Source organism: Schistocerca cancellata, chromosome 3 (genome assembly GCF_023864275.1).
Source record: "Schistocerca cancellata isolate TAMUIC-IGC-003103 chromosome 3, iqSchCanc2.1, whole genome shotgun sequence".
NCBI classification, from domain to species: domain Eukaryota; kingdom Metazoa; phylum Arthropoda; class Insecta; order Orthoptera; family Acrididae; genus Schistocerca; species Schistocerca cancellata.
Window position 1 is genome coordinate 760102544 of NC_064628.1, and position 23572 is coordinate 760126115.

Genomic DNA, 23572 nt, shown 5'->3' on the forward strand with positions numbered 1-23572 from the left:
GTCGGCTAGTGAAGTACTTGCACCGACAGCATAATGTAGCAGTTGTCATGTCAGTGTAGATACTAAAGTGATGTGATTTGCCTATTTTTTCCCCTTCTCCTGGAGTTAATTTTGAGCCACCATGGACCTGGCATTTCTGCAACGCTGGCAGGTACAGTTGCATCTACAAAAGTAACAGCAGGTGCAGATGCTGGGGCTGATGAAAGAGGATGCAGAGATGCATCACTCAATGGCTCTGCTAGCAGTGGGCTATGCACTCATTGTGCAGTTTCCTTCTCTGCCCCTACCTCCCCCAACGCCATTTGCTAGTTTCGATGAGTCTACGGAAAGGTGGAAGGATTACCTGTGCCCGGTTCTTGCTGCACTGCCGGTTTGGCACATCGTCCTTCCAGTTGATAAGGCTGCCTTGTTGTTTTCCAGCAGCACGGATTTATACGAAGTTGTCCAGAATTTGAAGCTCTCCACTGATCTCGAGAAACTTACCTTTGACGAGCTTTGTCGGTTGCTGACGCAGTATTTCAGACATCAGACACATGTGGCGGCGGCATGGTTGCAGTTTAAGCAGTACCACGAGTGGCAGGGCAGTCAGCCATACACGACCTGGATCGCCGATTTGCAGGATCTCCCGTGCAAGTGCCGGCCTGAGTATCCCACACGTGCTGCCTCTTCGCAGACTTATTAATTCAGGACGTGACTGTCCGCTCAGCGCCTGACTCAGAGATTCAGACTAGGGCGTTGACCTTGCCTCACACTTCTTTAGTCGATGTTGCCCAGGCCGCGGAATTGCATGAGCTGATGACGGCGGCAAGGGAGGTCACTTCTGGTCATTGGTTTTTGTTTACTTTTATGCAACATGCTCCATTACAATATTTGTAATACTACATATATGTACTGTGTGGTGTAATGTCTATTTTGCGTGATGACGAAGATGATGATGAGACAAGAGAGAGGCCGAAACCTGGTGCCGGCACATAGTCTGTTCCTGATGAGCAGCATCAAGGAGACCGCCAAGCTTGATGTCCTCATCCGACAGATGGATCACCATCAACAGTGTCACATGTTCTCACTTCATGAAACACTGTGGAGTGGTTTGGTATTTAAACCAGAACGTTGGGTAGACTGGCGCCTAGACTGGTGATCAAGAACTTTTCGCCACCACCTGGATTCGAACTGGCTTACCCCCGCGTCGAGCGCCAACGCACAAGCGTGCATTAGCAACATTTGCCACGGAAGTGAATGGTGCAATTAGGTGTGTGTGATAAACAGTCCCTGGTGTTCCGTGGGGTACCCCAGGTGGCTTCCGCTCTGCCGAGTTGCCTTATGTTCACACCTTTGACGATTCTGGCGCAGTGCCATTGCAGCGCTGCCAATCTTAAAAAAAAAAAATGTTCAAATGTATGTGAAATCTAATGGGACTTAACTGCTAAGGTTATCAGTCCCTAAGCTTACACACTACTTAACCTAAATTATCCTAAGGACAAACACACACACCCATGCCCGAGGGAGGACTCGAACCTCCGCCGGGACCAGCCTCACAGTCTATGACTGCAGCGCCCAAGACCGCTCGGCTAATCCCGCGCTGCCAATCTTCACGTGCGCCGAGAGCCTTTGCGGCGATTTTCACAGACAGTCAACGCGAAACTTGTTGCGGATTCATATCCATATCCAAAGCTGTGGATTTACGTTTTCTGTGATTCCCTTAAACTGCTTAAGGCAAATTCCAGGATGGTTCCTTCGAAAAGGCACAGTCGCTTTCCTTCTCCATCCTTGCCTAATCCGAGCTTGTGCTCCGTCTCTAATGACCTCATTATCGACAGGATGTTAACGACCAATCTCCTCCTGCTTCTCTTCCTTCATGTGCTATGCTTATCTGTAGTTGCCATTGGACGTATTCTCTCAGACTTTCTTGGTCCTCAGCACCACCTTTGGGCTTTTTAATCGCTTCCCTTTTAGAATCCCATCTGTGCCTGGAATTAATCAACGGTATTTGGAGCAGTTAATTCTGGACATTCCCTGTTGTGGCAGTTACCTTGATGACATATGGGTAATGGGCCCTACCAGAGATGAGCATTTACGAAGCCTTCAGTCGGTTTCCCAATGCCTCCTAGAGAATGGCCTTCGTTGCAAGCTGGAAAAGTGCAGTTTTTTCTCCCCAACGGTGCATTTTTGGAATATCTTATTAGCAAAGATGTCCTTGTCCTGACTTAAAAATGAGTGTGAATTCCTAAGGGCCCAAACTGCTTAGATCATCGGTCCCTGGACTCATATACTACTTCAACTAACTTATGCTGAGAACGACAGTCACGCAATCCGGCTGTCCTGGCATACAACCAGATCAGGGCCATTGTAAACCTGCCAGCCTTTAAATACCTGAAGGAGTTGCAGTCTTGTTTAGGTAACATTTCGTTTTACACTCATTTCTTTCTCCGAGCAGTGCACATCTGCCGTATTGTGAACTGGCTTCAACAGAAGGTCGTTAAGTTTGTCTGGTCTGCAGATTGTCAATGGGCTTTTCAGTCCCTCAAGCAGTGTTTGTGCTTTCCTTGTTTCTTTTACGCCAGGTGAACCTTTAACGCTGGCCTCTGACATGTCCCACTATGGCACTGGTGCAGTCCTACCCCATCAGAATCCAGATGGCACCCAACAGCCCATCGCTTATGCAGTGAAGACACTTTCTACAATGCAGCGTGATTAGTCATAGCTGGAAAAGGAGACACTAGCTATTATTTTCGGAGTTAAAGGCTCTTCCTCATCACTGACCCCAAGCGATTGCTTCCATTATTTGGCCCTCGTTCCATAGTGCCCAATAGGAATGCCTACCGACTGCAGAGATGGGTCCTCCTTCTCAGTACCTATGGCTACAACATTCTTTACTACTCCGCTGCCCAGAAAACCATGCTGAAGTGGTACCATGGCTAAGGGTGGGTCCGATCTGCAGTTCAATCGCTAGGAGGCTCTTGTGTTTGTGTTAGATGATGCCATTCGGCAAACCCTATCGGATCTTTCATTGACAGCACAAGGGGTCGTGACCGCCATAGCTGCTGACCCATTTTTCCAGAAAATCCTTACATTGGTCTAGATGGGTTAGGCAGAGCGTGTCTCTTCAAGTGCTGATCCAGCATGGCGTATATTTTTTCTGGTACGTGATCAACTCAACATTGCCCAGGTGGTCCTCATGCTAGCCGTAGAGGAGCAATGCTGTTGAGAGGTGCCCCCCCCCCCCCCTCCTTTGGTTGCACCCTCACATACTCCAATTGCTGCATGCATCACTCTGTAGTATGACTCATATGGACACAGTGGCCCAATAAAACATCTGCTGGCTGGCAATCGATGAAGAAATTGAACATATGGCATGGACTTGCACGCCCACGCACAGAACCAAGCTGTAATGCTGTGCCATTTTTCTCCTTGGCCAGTCCTGGAGCACCCTTGCGATAGAGTGTACACTGATTTTGTGGATCCGTTTTTGTGCAGCATGTGGTTATTGGTGGTCGATGCATTGTCCAATTTCCCTTACATAGCCAAGCGTCCTCTGCATCATCGACTGCCACTGTTTGTATGTTGTCAGTTATTTTTACCACTGAGGGTCTCCCCAGGACCAATCTGTCTTGAGTGTTTGAATTCATTACAGTATCTGGCGTCTGACTACTACCCCATTTCACCTGGCTTCTAACTTGGAGTGCTTTGCGTATGTATTCAAGACCCTGATGAAAAAGTCAGTAACTGTCACTTTCCGTGGTGATCCATTGTCAAGTTTTCTGGCTACATACTGGGCAACTCCAGTCAATGGGTACAGTCCACCAGAACATTTGCATGTACACAAGCTGCGGGGTTTCCTGGATTTGATTCACCCTGAGTCGCATGCCATTGCACACCATGGCCCACCAGTTTTCCTGCTGAAGCTGCCATGGTGGGCCACAAACCTCAGAAATTGTTTGTGGCGAATGTCGATGTGGAGCAGCTGATGTGTCATTCAAATCAGTTGCATCTTGCCCTGTTGGGACATCATGGCCACTGTCTTCTAGTCAGCCAAGTGGTAGGGTTGGTAATGACATTATTCCAGGTGGGGGCTCCCGCTTCCAGTGGTGTGCTTCCCCATTGCTGCTCCCTCCATGCAGTCAATCCACTGTCCTCCTCACTTGCAGCCTTGGGCCCCAGTGAGACATGTAGCTTTGCCTGCTAATCTGGAGCCCACGGATTTTGATCAACACTCCTCGTCTACCTTCTACCTCCTCCCCCTGCCGCCAATGAAGGTAGCCTCATCTCCACTGCTGACGAGATGTAAGCCGCTCGCCCCCCACCCCCCCTCCCCTGCCGACAGCTTTGGCTTATCATCCAGGCCCTTCTGCCGGTCGGTGGAGACAGCAGCATCGGCGTTGCCAACTGCAGAGGCTCATTCAGTACCAAGGTCTCTGATAGCTTCTCCGGTTTTCGCCAGAGTCCTATGTGGCCATTGCAGGGGGAGCAGTGATTTAGTATACCCATCAGCGGTCATCGTGATGGAGGCAGATGAGTTTCTGTAGGTAGCACTGAGGAATAGTGTTGAAACCTACCAAAGAGGTCGCGCAAATGCGTAGCATGGCCAGACACACTGACTGATGTACACTACTGGCCATTAAAATTGCTACACCAAGAAGAAATAAATGGAAATGTCGTGTGGCTAGGACCTCCCGTCGGGTAGACCGTTCGCCTGGTGCAGGTCTTTCGATTTGACGCCACTTCGACGACCTGCGCGTCGATGGGGATGAAATGATGATGATTAGGACAATACAACACCCAGTCCCTGAGCGGAGAAAATCTCCGACACAGCCGGGAATCGAACCCGGGCCCTTAGGATTGACAGTCTGTCACGCTGACCACTCAGCTACTGGGGCGGACACCAAGAAGAAATGCAGATGATAAACGGGTATTCATTGGACAGATATATTATACTAGAACTGACATGTGATTACATTTTCACGCAATTTGGGTGCATAGGTCCTGAGAAATCAGTACCCAGAACAACCACCTCTGGCCGTAATAACGGCCTTGATACGTCTGAGCATTGACTCAAACAGAGCTTGGATGGCGTGTATAGGTACAGCTGCCGATGCAGCTTCAAAACGATACCACAGTTCATCAAGAGTAGTGACTGGCGTATTGTGACGAGCCAGTTGCTCGGCCACCATTGACCAGACGTTTTTAATTGGCGAGAGATCTGGACAATGTGCTGGCCAGAGCAGCAGTCGAACATTTTCTGTATCCAGAAAGGCCCGTACAAGACCTGCAACATGCTGTTGTGAATTATCCTGCTGAAATGTAGGGTTTCACAGGGATCGAATGAAGGATAGAGCCACAGGCCTTAACACATCTGAAATGTAGCGACCAGTGTTCAAAGTGCCGTCAATGCGAACAAGAGGTGACCGAGACGGGTAACCAATGGCGCCCCATACCATCACGCCGGGTGATACGGCAATATGGCGATGACGAATACACACTTCCAATGTGCGTTCAGCGCGATGTCGCCAAACATGGATGCGACCATCATGATGCTGTAAACAGAACCTGGATTCATCGGAAAAAATGACGTTTTGCCATTCGTGCACCCAGGTTCGTCGTTGAGTACACCATCGAAGGCGCTCCTGTCTGTGATGCAGCGTCAAGGGTAACCACAGCCATGGTCTCCGAGCTGATAGTCCATGCTGCTACAAACATCTTCGAACTGTTAGTGCAGATGGTTGTTGTCTTGCAAACGTCCCCATCTGTTGACTCAGGGATCGAGACGTGGCTGCACGATCCGTTACAGCCATGCGGATAAGATGCCTGTCATCTCGACTGCTAGTGATACGAGGCCATTGGGATCCAGCACGGCGTTCCATATTACCCTCCTGAACCCACCGATTCCACATTCCGCTAATAGTCATTGGATCTCGACCAACATGAGCAGCAATGTCGCGATACGATAAACCGCAATCGCGATAGGCTGCAATCCGACCTTTATCAAAGTCGGAAACGTGATGGTACGCATTTCTCCTCCTTACACGAGGCATCACAACAACGTTTCACCAGGCAACGCCGGTCAACTGCTGTTTGTGTATGAGAAATCGGTTGGAAACTTTCCTCATGTCAGTACGTTGTAGGTATCGCCACCGGCGCTAACCTAGTGTGAATGCTCTGAAAAGCTAATCATTTGCATATCACAGCATCTTCTTCTTGACGGTTGAATTTCGCGTCTTTAACACGTCATCTTCGTGGTGTAGCAATTTTAATGGCCAGTAGTGTATTTACCTGTAGGCGGTAGTAAGCAGGGTGGGCCAGTGCTTACGCTGAGTTCAAGTACTTAATGCCTTGCATATATTTCCAAGTGTTGTTGACTTGTAATCAGTTGACAGCCGCCCGTGGCAACTGCATGCTGGATTAATCCCTGCACATTTCTTAGCTGATTTGAACTTCCTGCTTCCGATAGATTGACTCACATGGCGAGTTTTTCTTTCCTCTCATGGGCTATTATCGTGACACCGTCGACCAGTTAAGTACAGTGCAATGTGGCAACGCTGCCACGCCAGTGCAGATACTAAAGTGTGGATATCGCAGTAGGGGCTTAGCTTAAGTCTCTTGGTAGACAAATTCGTACACTAATGTGCCTGCAAAGAAACTATAGATTTGACTAGGAATAACTTCCTAAAGTGTAGAAAACTGTGTCATCTAGAAATTATTGAATTATTGATCTGACAGTTGTATTGCCTCAAAATTACTTATGTTTCAGTCGTAATTATTATTGTCAAGTAAATGGTTTAACATACTCTTGCTGAAACTTAAACATTTTCATGAACCATATGGCGTAGCATACAGCAGTGGTAAAATATAGGGAACGAAAGACTATTTATAACTTGTGCAGAAGTCGTATGGTAGGTATAAGAGTCGAGGGGCATGAAAAGGAGTCCATGGTTGAGAAGGGAGAGTGAGAGAGTTGTAGCCTATCTCCAATGTAATTCAATCTGTACATTGAGCAAGTAGTAAAGGAAACCAAAGAAAAATTTGGAGTAGCAAATAAAACTTCGAGGTTTGCTAATGACACTGTAATTCTGTCAGAGATAGCAGAGGTCTTGGAAGAGCAATAAGCGGAATGGACAGTATCTTGAAACGAGGATATAAGATTAACATCAACAAAAGCAAAACAACGATAATGGAACGTAGTCGAATTAAATCAGATGATACTGAGGGGATTAGATTAGGAAACGAGACACTTACAGTAGCAGCAAAATAACTCGTGATGGCCAAAGTAGAGAGGATGTAAAACGTAGACTGGCAATGACAAGAGAAGACTTTCTGTAGAAAAGAATGCTGTTAACAGAGAATGTAGATTTAAGTGTTAGGAACTCCTTTTCTGAAAGTATGAGTATGGAATGTAGCGATGTATTGGAGATGGAGAGGTTCACCTAAGATAGAGTAGCATGGTTGGCTACATCAAACCAGTCTTCGGACTGGAGACTGCAACAACAACACAGAGAATAAATTCCTTGTTGAACAATAGCATTAGTTAACAACGTGGTCTACTACAGGAGATATGTTGTTGACACAATCATTCTACTTAACGTAAATGAACCATATGATCAGTTTAATCTTTTTCATGTCAGTATTAAGTTTACCATTGAATTCAAAGAAAAACGGGTGAATCAACCTTCTGGATTTTAAAATATCTGCCAGTAATGGAAAACATTACTTTAATATTTTTAAAAAGCTCACAACAAGAATTGTAATCATTCATGGTACTTCACGCCACCCTTACAGATACAAGATGCATTTGTCCATACTATGATTGATAGTATTCTTAGACATTCTCCTGTTTAAAAATAATATTGTTGATGAAATCAACACAAATAAGCACGTTTCTAGCACAAATGGGCATAGCTCTTCAGTTGCTGATGAACTTTATAACAAAAAGATAAAAGTAAATGAAAAGGCACAACATAATGACATAAAACAAGAAAATGTATAGCAGGAAAAGACTCAGGCTTACAAAGATAGAACAGTACAGTTACAGGGCTTAACTAGAGAATGAGAATGTCTGTGTGGACATGACGATACACTTAAACTGATTATCTGATTCGTGACGTGCATAGTATGCACTTCCCGATGATGAGTTTAAGAAAGACCTTTTTACTTTGTGTAATCCGACATTGCAGGCTGTTTGCCTTTAATCAGAGCATGTGAACAAACGCTAATATGAGTTGACGAGCTTCAGAACGAAGACACTAGTGTGTTTATGATACAAAAGCAGCCCGCACGGCAAAGCCGTGAGTGCGGCTGTCCACGGAAATCAAAGGGCATGAAACCGCGACGGAACCAACAGGTCATAAGAGATTAACCACAGGAAAATTACGTTCTTGATCACGTGATTGTTTTAACCATAATCAAAATGATTTTTGTTTTCAAAACGCACATTGCGCTTACTGTAAATAGCCAGATCACAAACCCGGATTGTCCAACACTACGCAGATTAGGCAACGCTATAAGACACTCTGGCACACGTTCAGAATGAACGTGAGGCAATCAATCAACTTTTACGGATAAAACGTAAAATGAATGCTATCTTTACCGTAAATGACAAGGCTTTATCTGTCATACTAAGTGTGACTTAAGTATCACTGAAATTTCAAACTGACACAGGGTCTTCAATCTCTTTACTTAATTTACAGGTGTACGAGAAATTAAGATCTCCGAAATTAACTGAATTTCAGAGTTAGCTATTTAGCTACAGCGAGCAACGGATATCAGTCAAATGTCAATTTATAACGGATGTCACATACAACCAATTAACCACACAGGCCAGATCTGTAGTGGAGGAAATTTGTTGGGTCTTGATTTATTCAATACACGTCACAATACATCAAGGAGCAAATCAAATTCATACTTATGTTGCAAACTAAAAATTTCAAAGACTGTTTCGAAATATTCAAAAAGTTGGTAACCTTTTTTGCGAAGCAACAAGTAGCCCTAAAAGCTACAAGGCACCCATCACGTTGAAGCCGAATGCTGCGCCAAAATTCTGTAAAGTACGCAATATACGTTTTTGTGTCACGAAACTGGAACTTGATCGCCTAGAAGAGAAAGACATTATAGCTGTCAATGGAAATCATTGTAGTACAAAAACCGATGATCTCACAGCCCTACTTCCGCTAGTATCTCCCTCCTACTTTCCGAACTACATAGAAGTTCTCCTGTATACCTTGCGGGGTTAGCACTCCTGAAGAAAATTTCAGTTCCACGCGCAGAATGAAACGGTAATGTCGTTTGACGGAAGTTAAGTTGTCTGGAAACACTGTTCCAAGCCCTCTATCATCACCTTTGATGTACGAAACTGATAAATTGGAAGACTAATACTGTTGTGCGATGTTTCGGAACAATTCGGACTCCTCCCGCTGAAACGGTATAAGAACAGCTACCGGAGAAAAGCCCAACGAAGAAGAGCGCACTGATGAAATACGCTTGATATAAGGAAACATTAATTGGCAGTTCTTCAATGAGGAACAGCGATTAGTGTGGGTGCTTCACTATCTTTAGCTGCGGCACCGTACTGCTGTTGGGCAATCCAACAATCGAAATTCTAGTTTTTCACATGATCTAGAGAAATGCAAAATATTGCCTCTACTGAAGTTCGGCCAACAGCTTCCACTTGTTCACTTGTTACAGAGATGGGAACATTACATTGAAGGATGTGTTAAAAATATTGGATCATGCATACTTTGTACTTGCATCAACACAACCCCATAGACTCTGAAAATATCTGTTACATTCATTTTCCGAAAATTATCATGAAAATAGAGAAAGGATAAAATATTAGGAAAAATAGTTCCAAAGTCGCTTAATATGATCCATATGTATTATTCCCCAAGTAAACACCCTTTTTCGTCAACACATACTGAATGTGCGAGGATGGTTCAAATGGCTCTGAGCACTATGGGACTCAACTGCCGTGGTCATCAGTCCCCTAGAACTTGAACTACTTAAACCTAACTAACCTAAGGACATCACACACACCCATGCCCCAGGCAGGATTCGAACCTGCGACCGTAGCAGCAGCGCGGCTCCGGACTGGAGCGCCTAGAACCGCACGGCCACCGCGGCCGGCAATGTGCGAGGATGAATGAGGTAGCATTAGAAATGTTTTTAACCAGCTTTTGACATCACATAATATTTTGGGCTAAAACTTACTGTTTGTGGAAAATTTTAGAGCATAAGAGACTTGTAACTATCATAGACGAAAGGGCATCATGGATACCGTGCTTCATACCTATATTTTACGAAGTTAACTTGTTAATTACGAATAAGAGACTCGCTTGTCATACTATTTTAATACGAATACCATTTTAAATGTTTTAAAGTACTTGTTAACTGAATAATTTGTAGACAGCATTGTCACAGATAATAACGGTGACCACTGCGGCAGTCCATTATCTCTGCCCGTCGTGCGAGTTGAGTTTTCTAAACGATTACACTTTCCGAAAGCACAAAGATCTTTGTCAGTGTTGCCTTGAATTGTGATTCGCCTATTACTGCTACGGCCTAACGTGCCTAACTGTAACTGAAAATGTTCGTCGAGTTAAAGTTATAGATTATGTAGCTTAGAGACAGTCCATGATCTCTGCCTGTCATACAAGCTGGGACAAACATTCCGAATGCAAAACACATTTTTGAGCTCATGGAAATGTATATGCAAGGATGTATCATACATTCATGATCATGATTTCACATCATTCGGTTCATTTTTGAAGACTTTTTCATTCCCACAACTACACTTATAACAATGCCTACACATATTCCAAATACTGCCATTATCTGAAACTACAGTAGTGCGAAAGTTTCGCACGGATCTCCCTGGTTTCAATGTAACCCTAGAAGTAAGTTAAAGAAACTTATTTAACCTACGCTGCAAAAGAAAACAAATGATATGGTTGTTTCCCCAGTGTATAAATGCGCATGAAACGGGGCTATCCACATATTACATCGCAGTTTAGTATGTGACGGGGTCACCGGTAATGAAAGGATAAGCAATACATCATCTAGTGAAAAATGAGACTATAATAGGCGAAAAAAATCACTTTTTTACAGTAATTAACTTATTTTCGTGCGAAGAGTTAAGTGTTACGTGGAAAACTAACTTCACAAAGGGATGCAGCTTTCCTTCATTTACTAAAACTATTTTGGAAAATTAATAAGAAAATCCGTCTGGGGTCTTTGTAGCAATTTAACTATGCTAATCTACATTTCGAAATCTTGACCATATGGGAGTTGCTGCACTGTGATGTCATAACAAAAGAAATCGACAAAATTCACAGATACGCGTTTCTGGCATGTTGACAGCGCAGTGAAGGTTACATGACAACAGAAAACCTGATGACGAAGCTGTGGCTTCGATATGTTCATTGGCATATTAAAAATGCTATTAATACTACAGCGCTCTTTATTATCTAGTTTTCCATTCATTTCATTGTTTCGGTTTGACAAGAATAACCACTGTTGCTATTAGAGGCGCAGTTGATGAATCACACATTATAGACGCAGGCAAGATAAACATCCGAGATCTTTTCAAATACTACCGGCTGCGAGGCTGAAGCGTGGGGTTCCTCTAGCATCTAACTGTATTCGTAAAAAGTCTAGATTGTCATGTGGTTATTTCATTGTTTTTGACTATCGAGAGCAGAGTTCTCGATTCAGCCCATCACTAAATGGGACACAGTAGTTGCTCGAGGAGTACAGAGACAAGAAAGATCAGAGCAGACAGAGTAACTTACACCAGTGGCGCTTGTATAGAGTTGCGGGCGCAGCTGCGCCGCCAAGCGGCGACGCGCGGACTTACATTCGCAGGCTCAGGGGAGTCTCCGGCTCGTGGTGGTCGCAGCGCACGCCCCGGCAGAAATGCGCGCACATCGATTCTAGCCGACCTGGACGGTGAGCGCTACATTCTGCGCCTGCGCTGACTCCGCCACCTTAGTTCTACGTCTATGTCTACACACACACTGTACACGACTATGAAGTGCATGGCAGAGGGCATTTTAGGAATGGAAAAACCGACCGGTGAAAACCGATACCGGTGCTTTAGTTCTGAATAACCAGTATTTTTTGGTCTCAATTATACCAGCTTTTTATTTTTTATTAATAACCGATCAAAAAATCCGAAATATCAATTAGCCACAGCAGCAGTACTAAGATTTTTTTCGTTTTCAAGTAAACTTTTTTCTTTAAAAAAAGGAGAAATAATTGTTTGTAAAATTTGCTTAGGTTTGAAATATATCATTATTACAGAAAATGGGAAAAGTGATCAGTGTTATTTTACTATCAGTGTCGACAGAAACGAGCAGCAAACAAATGGCATAAGAATTGGTACAGCACTGCTGAGGCGATACTGTCCCTTTTGCTGTGTGTCGTGTGAGTGCACTGCCCAAGACATGTCCCATCCGGTTCTATATGGTAGTTTGTCGTTGTCGCTGTCGGACATCCGCTGTGGAGCAGAATGGCACCAGCCCTAGCCCGGAAATGTTTTTACGAAGTGACGTTACAAAGAAATACAATGCTTCATTTGCTTTAAAAGATTAAAGATTTGTCTGCGATTTGCATGAAGTAATAAATGAGGAATGAAATTACGGTAAAAATTAAAATTTAACAACATTTCATGCATAGTATACAATAAAAAGTAACTGGTCAGCTGCCTGTATCGACAGCAATAGATAGATTCATACCGCATAAGTTAATAAGAGACGGGACTGATCCACCATGGTACACAAAACACGTCAGAATACTGTTGCAGAAGCAACGAAAAAAGCATGCCAAATTCAGAAGAACGCAAAATCCCCAAGACTGGCTAAGTTTCACGGAAGCTCGAAATTTAGTGCGGACGCCAATGCGAGATGGTTTTAATAGTTTCCACAATGAAACATTGTCTCAAAGTATGGTAGAAAACACAAAGAGCTTCTGGTCGTATGTAAAGTACACCAGTGGCAAAAAACAGTCAATACCGTCACTGCGCGATAGCGATGGAAATGTTACCGACGATGGTGCCACTAAGGCAGAGTTATTATACAGTTTTCCGTAATTCCTTCACGAAAGAGGACGAAGTAAATATTCCAGAATTCGAAACCAGAACAGCTGTTAGCATGAGTGACATAAAAGTAGATATCTTAGGTGTTGCGAAACAACTCAAATCACTTAAGAAAGGCAAGTCTTCTGGTCCAGATGATACACCAATCAGGATCCTTTCAGAGTATGCATACACAATAGCGCCTTAGAGTATGCATACACAATAGCGCCTTTCTTAGCAATCATATACAACCGCTCACTTGACGAAAGGTCTGTTACTAAAGACTGGAAAGTAGCACAGGTCACACCAATATTCAAGAAAGGAAATAGGAGTAACCCATTGAATTACAGACCCATATCACTGACCTCAATTTGCAGTAAGATTTTGCAGCATATACTGTACTCGAACATTATGAACCACCTTGAAGAAAATGACTTATTGATACATAACCAACACGGATTCAAAAAATATCGTTCTTGTGCAACGCATCTAACTCTTTATTCCCATGAAGTAATGAGTGCTGTCGACAAGGGATCTCAGATCGATTCCATATTCCTAGATTTCCAGAAGGCTTTTGATACCGTTCACCACAAGCGACTATTAATCAAATTGCGTGCATATGGAGTATCGTCTCAGTTGTGTGACTGGATTCGTGATTTCCTCTCAGAGAGGTCACAGTTCGTAGTGATAGACAGTAAATCATCGAGTAGAACAGAAGTGATATCTGGCGTTCCGCAAGGTAGTGTCGTAGGCTCTCTGCTGTTTTTGATTTATATAAATGATCTAGGTGATAATCTGATTAGCCCCCTTAGATTGTTTGCAGATTACGCTGTATTTACCGTCTAGTAAAATCATGAGACGATCAATTCCAATTACTAAATGATCTAGAGAGAATTTCTGTATGGTGCGAAAAGTGGCAATTGGCACTAAACGAAGAAAAGTGCGAGGTCATTCACATGGGTACTAAAAGGAATCCGATAAGTTTTGGGTATACATTAATTCGCACAAATCTCAGGGCTGTCAGTTCGACTAAATACCTAAGAATTACAATCACGAGCAACTTAAATAGGAAAGACCACATACACTCCTGGAAATTGAAATAAGAACACCGTGAATTCATTGTCCCAGGAAGGGGAAACTTTATTGACACATTCCTGGGGTCAGATACATCACATGATCACACTGACAGAACCACAGGCACATAGACACAGGCAACAGAGCATGCACAATGTCGGCACTAGTACAGTGTATATCCACCTTTCGCAGCAATGCAGGCTGCTATTCTCCCATGGAGACGATCGTAGAGATGCTGGATGTAGTCCTGTGGAACGGCTTGCCATGCCATTTCCACCTGGCGCCTCAGTTGGACCAGTGTTCGTGCTGGACGTGCAGACCGCGTGAGACGACGCTTCATCCAGTCCCAAACATGCTCAATGGGGGACAGATCCGGAGATCTTGCTGGCCAGGGTAGTTGACTTACACCTTCTAGAGCACGTTGGGTGGCACGGGATATATGCGGACGTGCATTGTTCTATTGGAACAGTAAGTTCCCTTGCCGGTCTAGGAATGGTAGAACGATGGGTTCGATGGCGGTTTGGATGTACCGTGCACTATTCAGTGTCTCCTCGACGATCACCAGTGGTGTACGGCCAGTGTAGGAGATCGCTCCCCACACCATGATGCCGGGTGTTGGCCCTGTGTGCCTCGGTCGTATGCAGTCCTGATTGTGGCGCTCACCTGCACGGCGCCAAACACGCATACGACCATCATTGGCACCAAGGCAGAAGCGACTCTCATCGCTGAAGACAACACGTCTCCATTCGTCCCTCCATTCACGCTTGTCGCGACACCACTGGAGGCGGGTTGCACGATGTTGGGGCGTGAGCGGAAGACGGCCTAACGGTGTGCGGGACCGTAGCCCAGCTTCATGGAGACGGTTGCGAATGGTCCTCGCCGATACCCCAGGAGCAACAGTGTCCCTAATTTGCTGGGAAGTGGCGGTGCGGTCCCCTACGGCACTGTGTAGGATCCTACGGTCTTGGCGTGCATCCGTGCGTCGCTGCGGTCCGGTCCCAGGTCGACGGGCATGTGCACCTTCCGCCGACCACTGGCGACAACATCGATGTACTGTGGAGACCTCACGCCCCACGTGTTGAGCAATTCGGCGGTACGTCCACCCGGCCTCCCGCATGCCCACTATACGCCCTCGCTCAAAGTCCGTCAACTGCACATACGGTTCACGTCCACGCTGTCGCGGCATGCTACCAGTGTTAAAGACTGCGATGGAGCTCCGTATGCCACGGCAAACTGGCTGACACTGACGGCGGCGGTGCACAAATGCCGCGCAGCTAGCGCCATTCGACGGCCAACACCGCGGTTCCTGGTGTGTCCGCTGTGCCGTGCGTGTGATCATTGCTTGTACAGCCCTCTCGCAGTGTCCGGAGCAAGTATGGTGGGTCTGATACACCGGTGTCAATGTGTTCTTTTTTCCATTTCCAGGAGTGTAGATAATATTGTGGGGAAGCCAAAACAAAGACTGCGCTTTATTGGCAGAACACGTAGAAGATGCGACAAACCCACTAAAGAGACAGCCTACATTACACTTGTCCGTCCTCTGCTGGAATATTGCTGCGCGGTGCGGAATCCTTACCAGGTAGGATTGACGGAGGACATCGAAAAAGTGCAAAGAAGGGCAGCCCGTTCCGTGTTATCGCGCAATAGGGGTGAGAGTGTCACTGATATGATACGCGAGTTGGGGTGGCAGTCACTGAAACAAAGGGCGGTTTTCTTTGCGGCGAGATCTATTTACGAGATTTCAATCGCCAACTTTCTCTTCCGAATGCGAAAATATTTTGTTGACACCCACCTACGTAGGGAGAAATGATCATCATAATAAAATAAGAGAAATCAGAGCTCGAACGGAAAGATGTAGGTGTTCCTTTTTCCCACGCGCCATTAGAGAGTGGAGTGGTAGAGAAGTAGTATGGAAATGGTTCGATGAACCCTCTGCCAGACACTTAAGTGTGAAGTAACTATGTAGATGTAGATGTAGAATGGAACCCCTGCTGGGCCGGCCGCGGTGGTGTAGCGGTTCTGGCGCTGCAGTCCGGAACCGCGGGACTGCTACGGTCGCAGGTTCGAATCCTGCCTCGGGCATGGCTGTGTGTGATGTCCTTAGGTTGGTTAGGTTTAAGTAGTTCTAAGTTCTAGGGGACTTATGACCTAAGATGTTGAGTCCCATAGTGCTCAGAGCCATTTGAACCATTTTTGAACCCCTGCTGGCAATAAAATTGCCTGAAACTGCTTTCTATCCAGAAGAAACCACCAGCCTCGGGCAATTTGGGCTACCCTGAATCACACGCGAACGGGCCATGGAAGATGTGCAACACTCTCCACAAGTGTTGCAATTCTTCATCACCATCTTCTGACTGCAGTGAGCAACGACAGAAAATTTCTTATGTTACATCAACATGTCCCACATGCGCCTGCAAGCATCCTTTCGAAGATTTCCTGACACTGAGGAGTGGTATGATAATTACATAAAAGACGCTGCTATTCGCCTATCGCTATTTTCATTTGTGTTACATTATGTTGGAGATCTGTGATGAAAGCTGATATGTAGTAGTTTAGTAATCTTTATATACAGGGTGTTACAAAAAGTTACGGCCAAACTTTCAGGAAACATTCCTCACACACAAATAAAGAAAAGATGTTATGTGGACATGTGTCCGGAAACGCTTAATTTCCATGTTAGACCTCATTTTAGTTTCGTCAGTATGTACTGTACTTCCTCGATTCACCGCCAGTTGGCCCAATTGAAGGAAGGTAATGTTGACTTCGGTGCTTGTGTTGACATGCCGCTCATTGCTCTACAGTACTAGCATCAAGCACATCAGTGCGTAGCGTCAACAGGTTAGTGTTCATCACGAACGTGGTTTTGCAGTCAGTGCAATGTTTACAACTTCGGAGTTGGCAGTTGCCCATTTGATGTATGGATTAGCACGGGGCAATAGCCGTGGCGCGTTACTTTTGTATCGAGACAGATTTCCAGAACGAAGGTGTCCCGACAGGAAGACGTTCGAAGCAATTGATCGGCGTCTTATGGAGCACGGAACATTCCAGCCTATGACTCGCGACTGGGGAAGACTTAGAACGACGAGGACACCTGCAATGGACGAGGCAATTCTTCGTGCAGTTGACGATAACCCAAATGTCAGCGTCAGGGAAGTTGCTGCTGTAGAAGGTAACGTTGACCACGTTACTGTATGGAGAGTGCTACGGGAGAACCAGTTGTTTCCGAACCATGTACAGCGTGTGCAGGCACTATCAGCAGCTGATTGGCCTCCACGGATACACTTCTGTGAATGGTTCATCCAACAATGTGTCAATCCTCATTTCAGTGCAAATGTTCTCTTTACGGATGAGGCTTCATTCCAACGTGATCAAATTGTAAATTTTCACAATCAACATGTGTGGGCTGACGAGAATCCGAACGCAATTGTTCAATCACGTCATCAACACAGATTTTCTGTGAACGTTTGGGCAGGCATTGTTGGTGATGTCTTGATTGGGCCCCATGTTCTTCCACCTACGCTCAATGGAGCACGTTATCATGATTTCATACCGGATACTCTACCTGTGCTGCTAGAACATGTGTCTTTACAAGTACGACACAACATGTGGTTCATGCACGATGGAGCTCCTGCACATTTCAGTCGAAGTGTTCGTACGCTTCTCAACAACAGATTCGGTGACCGATGGATTGGTAGAGGCGGACCAATTCCATGGCCTCCACGCTCTCCTGACCTCAACCCTCTTGACTTTCATTTATGAGGGCATTTGAAAGCTCTTGTCTACGCAACCCCGGTACCAAATGTAGAGACTCTTCGTGCTCGTATTGTGGACGGCTGTGATACAATACGCCATTCTCCAGGGCTGCATCAGCGCATCAGGGATTCCATGCGACGGAGGGTGGATGCATGTATCCTCGCTAACGGAGGACATTTTGAACATTTCCTGTAACAAAGTGTATGAAGTCACTCTGGTACGTTCTGTTGCTGTGTGTTTCCATTTCATGATTAATGTGATTTGAAGAGAAGTAATAAAATGAGTTCTAACATGGAAAGTAAGCGTTTCCGGACACATGTCCACATAAGATATTTTCTTTCTTCGTGTGTGAGGAATGTTTCCTGAAAGTTTGGCCGCACCTTTTTGTAACAGCCGGTATGTACAGCTATTCTTGTGGTTGAAAAACTCTTAACGTATGGCTACAATATGTACATAATAAATAAGGTGAAGCTCTCTATAATTTTTTCCTTTGTTGTTAATTATTCTTCAACATTTTTCCCCTGCCTCATTTGCATTGTCAAATTAAGTTCTTGTAGGAAACCCTGTTGATTATAACTGTAATACTCACAAATGTGGGTCTCTCCATAGAGAACAAGTTGGAACAATTCGTACTCAAAGACATGTGAGCCATTCACTGTTGCAAATAAGCACCACGGTTCGACATGAACGTGTCCGTAATGCGCTGTTACGGTGCGGGGCGAGGGTGTTGTCGGCAGTGAACAAAGTTACCTCTAGACTATTCGTGGTCAACAACAACTTGTAGTAAGTGAACAGTGGTATATGACTGTGGGTTTCCTTGCAATTTTGTCCACTGCGAGGAGTAATGGCTTATTGAACGATTTGAAAACTGAATGACCAATATTCGTGTTTTTCGCACCTCATAAATGAATGAAAACCGAAAATGAAAAAGAAGGCATCGAAAAATATACTGCCCTCTGTTGAATATCACATGAAAAGCGTGAGTCAAATTAAAATACACTGAGGCGTCAAATGTTAGGGGTTGGTGATACGCTCATATACAGGGTTATTACAAATGATTGAAGCGATTTCACAGCTCTACAATAACTTTATTATTTGAGATATTTTCACAATGCTTGGCACACACATACAAAAACTCAAAAAGTTTTTTTAGACATTCACAAATGTTCGATATGTGCCCCTTTAGTGATTCGGCAGACATCAAGCCGATAATCAAGTTCCTCCCACACTCGGCGCAGCATGTCCCCATCAATGAGTTCGAAAGCATCGTTGATGCGAGCTCGCAGTTCTGGCACGTTTCTTGGTAGAGGAGGTTCAAACACTGAATCTTTCACATAACCCCACAGAAAGAAATCGCATGGGGTTAAGTCGGGAGAGCGTGGAGGCCATGACATGAATTGCTGATCATGATCTCCACCACGACCGATCCATCGGTTTTCCAATCTCCTGTTTAAGAAATGCCGAACATCATGATGGAAGTGCGGTGCAGCACCATCCTGTTGAAAGATGAAGTCATCGCTGTCGGTCTCCAGTTGTGGCATGAGCCAGTTTTCCAGCATGTCCAGATACATGTGTCCTGTAACGTTTTTTTTCGCAGAAGAAAAAGGGGCCGCAAACTTTAAACCGTGAGATTGCACAAAACACGTTAACTTTTGGTGAATTGCGAATTTGCTGCACGAATGCGTGAGGATTTTCTACCGCCCAGATTCGCATATTGTGTCTGTTCACTTCACCATTAAGAAAAAAATGTTGCTTCATCACTGAAAACAAGTTTCGCACTGAATGCATCCTCTTCCATGAGCTGTTGCAACCGCGCCGAAAATTCAAAGCGTTTGACTTTGTCATCGGGTGTCAGGGCTTGTAGCAATTGTAAACGGTAAGGCTTCTGCTTTAGCCTTTTCCGTAAAATTTTCCAAACCGTCGGCTGTGGTACGTTTAGCTCCCTGCTTGCTTTATTCGTCGACTTCCCCGGGCTACGTGTGAAACTTGCCCGCACGCGTTCAACCGTTTCTTCGCTCACTGCAGGCGGACCCGTTGATTTCCCCTTACAGAGGCATCCAGAAGCTTTAAACTGCGCATACCATCGCCGAATGGAGTTAGCAGTTGGTGGATCTTTGTTGAACTTCGCCCTGAAGTGTCGTTGCTCTGTTATGACTGACTGATGTGAGTGCATTTCAAGCACGACGTACGCTTTCTCGGCTCCTGTCGCCATTTTGTCTCGCTGTGCTCTCGAGCGCTCTGGCGACAGAAACCTGAAATGCGGCTTCAGCCGAACAAAACTTTATGAGTTTTTCTACTTATCTGTAGTGTGTCGTGACCATATGTCAATGAATGGAGCTACAGTGAATTTATGAAATCGCTTCAAACATTTGTAATAGCCCTGTACTATGGCTGTAGTATTGCGTACATGGATGTGTGTGATGTCCTTAGGTTAGTTAGGTTTAATTAGTTCTAAGTTCTAGGCGGCTGATGACCTCAGAAGGTAAGTTGCATAGTGCTCAGAGCCATTTGAGCCAGCCAGTATTGCGTACACAAGGTATAAATAGTACTCAGATGGATTATGTGAAAAGGTTTCCGACATAGGCATGGCTGCACGACTGCAATTAACATACTTTTAACGCTGAATGGTAGTTGAAACTAGACCCATGTGACATTCCATTTCGGAAATCGTTAGGGAATTAAATATTTCGAGATCAAGAGTGTGCCAAGAATACCAAAATTCAGGCATTACCTCTCACCACGGACAACGCAGTGGAAACTGCGTGGAACAACCGCTGAAATAAATGTTGGACGTACGACGAACGTAACCGTTAGGAAAGTGCGACGAAATTTGGCGTTAATGGACTACAGCAGCAGATTGCTAACAGCTTGCTGCGCCTCTCGTGGACTCGTGACCATATCGGTTGAACCCTAGACGGCTAGAAAACCGCGGCATGGTCAGATGAGTGATGATTTTAGTTGTTAAGAGCTGATGGTGGGGTTCGAGTGTGGCGCAGACAACATGAAGCCACATACCAAAGTTGTCAACAAGGCACTGTGCGAGCTGGTGTGAGCAACGTTTACATGGAATGGATTGGGTCCTCTGGCCCTACCAAACCGATCATTGACTGGTAATGTTTATGTTCGGCTACTTGGAGATCATTTGAAGCTATTCATGGGCTTAATGTTCCCAAACACGTCACCGGGACACAATTGTTTGCGGCTGGTTTGAAGAACATTCTGGCCAATCTGAGCGAGTGATTCGGCGATCCAGACCGCCCGACATGAATCCCGTCGAACATTTGTGGGGCATAATCGAGAGGTCAATTCGTGCACAAAATCCTACAGCGGCAACACTTCCTCGATTATGGACAACTATAGAAGCAGCATGGCTCAATACTTCTGCAGAGGATTTTCAACGACTTGTTGAGTCTATGCCATGTCGTGTAGCTGCACAACCCCAGGTAAAAGGAGATCCGACACGATATTAGGAAGTATCCTAAATAAATGAAAACGATGGTCCATTAAGGAATTATCCAAATGGGACAGAAATTAACACACATGATATACATGTACTGACAAACAAATCACAATTTCAGAAAAATTGTATGGATTATTCAAGAGAAAGAGCCTCACAAATCGAGCAAGTCAGTAATGCGTTGGTCGACCTCTGCCTCCTATGCAAGCAGTTATTCAGCTTGGCATTGATTGATAGAATTGTTGATTGTCCTCTTCAGGGATATTGTACCCAATTCTGACCAATTGGTACTGCGTATAATTAATTTAAAGATGTTATTATAATAATGATTGTGAAACATTAAAAGTATATAAAGTGTTTTTCCCTTGTGTGGAGACGTGGCGAGAGTTGAAGGCTATAATTCGCATGGCACAAGTATATCACGTCGCCAGAGTCAGTACACAGCTGCCCAACCACAAACGTGGTTGGATGGCCCTGCCCACAATTCTCAACTAGGAAGAGATTTTGGGACCTTGCTGGACGAGGTAGTTTTTTGGCCAGCAGGAAGACAAGCAGAAGAAACTCTCGCTGTGTGTGGGCGAGCATTATCTTTTTGAAATGTAAGCTCAGGATTGCTTGCCACGAAGGGGAACAAAATGGGGCATAGAATATCGTCGATGTACCACTGTGCTGTAAGCGTGTGATCGGTGAAAACCAAAGTTGTTCTATAAGAAATGGCACCCCAGACCACCACTCCTGGTTATTGTGTCATGTGGTACGCAATATTGAGGTTGGTAGCCACTGCTACCCGGCCTGTCTCTAGACACGTCTTGCTGGCCACTGGGGCTCGATTTGAAGGACTTACTACTGAATACAGTTCTGCTCCAGTCAAAGAGATTTCTGGCTGAAGACATGTCTGGAGACGTCCCAGGTAGTGGTGGAATACAAACCTGAGTGTGGCCCTCCATAAGGCCCAACAACCAGGAATGATGGTGTGGGGTGTCATTTCTTTTTATAGCAGGATCCCCCTGGCTGTCAGATGCGGCACCCTTGCAGCATAGTAGTACGTCGACAATATTCTATTATCTGTTTTTCCCCCTGCATGACAAGCCATCCTGAGATTACATTTCAACAAGGTAATGCCTGCCTGCACACAGCGAGAGTTTCTTTTGCTTTTCTTCGTGCTGACCAAACCCTATCTTGGGGCAGTAAGATCCCCAGATCTCTCCCCAACTGCGAACGTTCGGGGCATTATGGGCAGGGTCCTCCAACCATCTCGGAATTTTGGGGATCTAATGCGCAAGTTGGAGAAAATTTGGCACGCTATCTCCCAGGAGGACAACCAATAACTATCAATCAATGCCAAGCCGAATGACTTCTTGTATAAGGGCAGGGACGGAAGTGAATCAACACATAATTGAAATGATAACTAAATTGACCCTAGCTGCAAACAGGCGTTGTTATACATCATCGGGGACATGTTGAAAATGTGTGCCCCAACCAGGACTCGAAGCCGGGATCTCCTGCTTACATGGCAGATGCTTTAGACATCTGAGCCACCGATGGCACAGAGGATAGTGCCCCTGCAGGGACTTATCCCTTGCACGCTCCCCATGAGATCCACATTCCCAACATGTCCACCACACTACATTCGTAGTGCGCCTAATAGATGTTTGCCCATCACACTCATTATTCGTGGCAGATTAATCTACCAAGTCCCATACGAGTTGGAGTATAGCGTGTGCGTTCGCACAAGAAGGTAGCTATATTTTGACTATATGTGTGAAGGTAGTATTTGTTCCCGAAAGAACAGATACTATTGATGACCGTGCAGCTTCTATAGAATGAAATGATAGTTAAATTGACACCCTAGCTGCAAACAGGCGTTGATATACATCATTGAGGACATGTTGAAAATGTGTGCCCCGACCGGGACTCGAACCCGGGATCTCCTACTATGCCCCAACTCGCGAGTGCTGAACAAAGTCGCAATCAAGCAACAGGGTAACGGGAAGTTTTCTCACCAAGAGTAACTGTACTGGCCAGGAAAAACTCGCCACAGACAACTTGACCTGTACCTCTCCCGCCACGGGCAGCCTCTGTCCATTAACTGTCTCACACTTCTGAAAACTGGGAGATGTGGGTGGCAACTTATAGATCCTACGAAATTCAAGATACCAATACAGATCGAGCAGGGACACAGATCTCCCGAAGTCAAGGAGACCGCAAACGGGCTCATAATTGAGTAGAGC

General features: G+C 45.2%; 1 protein-coding gene across 1 annotated transcript in view; it reads right to left on the minus strand.

The window, feature by feature from the left end:
- The window catches only part of LOC126175782 (uncharacterized protein PF3D7_1120000-like), a 341800-nt gene extending 329917 nt beyond the window's left edge, over positions 1-11883 (minus strand). The window contains exon 1 of the mRNA XM_049922754.1: positions 11840-11883. The gene's annotated coding sequence lies outside the window, so the exon portion shown is untranslated. The remainder of the gene's footprint in view (positions 1-11839) is intronic.
- Positions 11884-23572: the final 11689 nt, after the last annotated feature.